We start from the raw sequence: 3,502 nt of genomic DNA, 5'->3' as shown, positions 1-3,502 counted from the left end.
AAATTGTTTTTTAACTCTTTGGGGGTCAGGACTTTTTTGTGGATCTAGACAAAGAACCTAATGTTTCTTGTCTCAGGAAAAGTTTACGTAGAGATACATACACTATAGGAGTACTGACATTCATGTATCACCTGCCCCTGATCCAAGGAACCCAGATTAAAAACCTACAAATACCTATATTCATACAGGTTGCATGCCTTCAGAAAGATTTCAGAACTTGGAAAAGAAGAAATTAATTTCCTAATTCCAGGGGGCTGGCATAATTTTATAGAGGAGCTTCCACTGTCTAAATTGCCCGTCTTCAGTCTTTTTTGCTAGTGTACTTTCTTTTTTTTTTTCTTTTTTTATTTTATTTATTTATTTATTTTTTTAAAAGATGACCGGTAAGGGGATCTTAACCCTTGATTTGGTGTTGTCAGCACCACGCTCAGCCAGTGAGCGAACCGGCCATCCCTATGTGGGATCCGAACCCGGGGCCTTGGTGTTATCAGCACCGCACTCTACCGAGTGAGCCACGGGCCGGCCCTTGCTAGTGTACTTTCTAAATGATTATTTAAAAGCTAGGTACTCCCTGGGACGTTTAACATTTTTTACCAAAACCTTAGTTACAAAGGTTGTAATTTCCAGCAGATTGTAAATCCCACACTTAAAAATAAAATAGTTATGTCATTCTTCTAAATGTATCCAGTCTAATTAAATACCCTCGCAATTTGATACCTACAACCATCCATTTAAAAAATACATGACCAGGCCCTTCTCTAATAGTCAGGAATTTTGCCTCATTCCTTTTTCTATCGAACTCAAATTTCCACTCCATGTTCCACCACAAAATTTTATTATAATGTATTATTTTTATGCTTAAAAATACTTTTATGCTTAAAAGGCATATTTCTCTGCCTGAAAGTATAAATGCAAATTAAATTATTATTTTAATTTCTGTGACCATAAGACTAGGTATTAAATGCTTCTATCATTAGAATTATCAGTAGAATTCACGTGATTAAAACAATGTAAATATATTACAATTTTTAAAAGCCTACAACAATTTAAACAGCTTTGTTGGTAGAATTGATAAAATAAACTACACATATTTAAAGCATACAATTTTGTTGGAAATACCTGTCTTAATGAGGTGGATGGGGCAATTTTTTCTTCCTAGTTAGTTCACTTAAGCCTGGGGGAAGATTGTCTGTGCTAAAATGAGAGATTTTTGCAATAGTTTTATTCCTGTTTTTCATTTTTTATAGCTGTCACTCAGTAGTGTGCTAAAGCCAGTTTGAACTGGTTCACAAGAATCAATGTTTGGGAAATTTGTGAGCCAGTTGTTAAATATAACCATTACTAAAAATTAAATTATATAAACCTACAGTTAAATAAGTTATATTAAAAACAAAGAAAATAAGCCTTCAAAACTCATCAATTCCTAATTGTCTCACTACACTTTGTTGTTTTGCTTTTGAGGTTATTTACATCTATTGTATCTGTACGGTAGAAATACTGCTCTTTTTTCCCCCAACTCTTGTGTTCAGTGACATCTCAGTGGTAGCTCAAAATCAGCAGTGGAGGGAGTATTTACACCACAGAAATTGGCAGATAGTACAAATTAGCACTCTCAGCCTCCCCCAGCCTATTGTCAAATCAGCTCACCACTAGTTGTAAGTGCTGAAAAACCTTCTTCACTTAAAAAGTTGGTGGGGGGCCGGCCCGTGGCTCACTCGGGAGAGTGTGGTGCTGATAACACCAAGGCCGCGGGTTCGGATCCCATATAGGGATGGCCGGTTGGCTCACTGGGTGAGCATGGTGCTGACAACACCAAGTCAAGGGTTAAGATCCCCTTACTGGTCATCTTTTGAAAAAAAATATTAAAAAAAAAAAAAGTTGGTGGGAATGAAAGGAGTTTTGTTATAATAATATGATGACAGATAACTAAAATCACTTAGTAATCTATCATCAAAAATTATTTTTAGTGATCTGTCTACTGACAACTAGATTAGGTGTTCCTTCAATTATTCCTTTCCTTCTGTGGAAAGTGAAGATTGCAAACCATTTGACTTGCAAAAGGATTTCTTGTTCTGGCATGAGATTCGTTCATTTTTGCAGTTTCTTTCTGAATCCTAAGGAAGCGTATTAAGAACACCTGAAAATAATAGCTTATCTTTATTTATTTATTTTTATTAGTTATGAATATCCACGGGGTACAAAGCTGGCCATCACCACTTTTGCCCAAGTTGTGATGGTGAGATCAATATTGGCAGCATGTTCATTACCACAAATTGTAGTTGTTTATCATTAAATGTGGGAAAAACATGATCAGCATTTGAAGCTTGCTTTCCTGTCAGGGCTCTCTGCCTCAAGAGAATTTTGGTCTTTGATAATAATCAGGGGATGGCTGAGGAAAAGTCACTCCCAACTCTCCACTCCACAAAGTATATGAATTCATAATATGCCAACAGAAGCCAAAATACACTAGGTCTAAAGCCACGTCACACGTCACACGTGGCTTTAGAAAGATATATGTAAGCCAGGGAGAGACAGGGCTAGGCACCTTTGGTACTTCGACTGATCATCATAGGAAACTCTCCCCTAATAATTCCATTAGTACCTATGCTTGGGGCCCTAGAGAATTCTACCATCTCCCCACTCCCCGTGCCCCCCCCCCAATACACTGTCAGGAGTATGCAAGGGTAGGGGGACACACAACTGTCTTTTCTACGGGCTGAAAGCTGATCTGAGAATGGAGATAAACTTGAAGATCAGCTCTTAGAAAAATCAAACTTTTTTGGAAATTCAAAATATGGACAATGAATCCCTTAAAACAGAAGTCAGCCACCCTGAGACCAAAGTCTGTCCATAGCCTATTTTTGTTCAGCCATTGCTAAGAATGATTTTTACAACTTAAAATGGTTGGGGGAAAACAAGGTCAAAAGAACAATATTTCGTGACACATGAAAATTATGTGAAATTCAAATTTCAGCGTCGATAAATAATGTCTTATTAGAACACAACCACGCTCATACCTTTAAGTATTATTTATGGCTGCTGTTGAGCTACGATGCTAGAGTTTGAATAGTTGCCAAGACATAGATCTTATGGCCTGCAAAACCTAAAATATTTAGCCCTTTTCAGAAACGTTTGCTGACACCTGTCTTAAAACCTACCCGTGTTCCTGTCCCATTCGGACAGTCTTCGGTACCCTCGGAGGGGAGCACGCTCAGTCTGAAGGGCGGTCTAAACTGAAGACCCTGGGCAAGTCCTTCCCGTCCCTGGGCCTCAGTTTTCCCAGCTACACAATGGGGTCAGACCCAATGATATCTGGGGGCCCGCCTAGCAGTGGATCAAATAAATAAAGGGGTCGGAGTTCCCGGAGGATAGGACTAGGGGCTGCCTGGGAGTGGCGCGCGCGCGCGGGGCGGGTCCCTCGGGGTTTCCAGGTCCGCGGCGGCTCGGAGGCCCGCAGGCCCAGCTTTCTCCGGGGAATTCCAGGCGGGGTGCGGGCGGGGGG

Source organism: Galeopterus variegatus, unplaced genomic scaffold (genome assembly GCF_000696425.1).
Source record: "Galeopterus variegatus unplaced genomic scaffold, G_variegatus-3.0.2 Scaffold3749, whole genome shotgun sequence".
In the NCBI taxonomy this organism is placed as follows: Eukaryota; Metazoa; Chordata; class Mammalia; order Dermoptera; family Cynocephalidae; genus Galeopterus; species Galeopterus variegatus.
Note: the sequence above shows the minus strand (reverse complement) of the source record.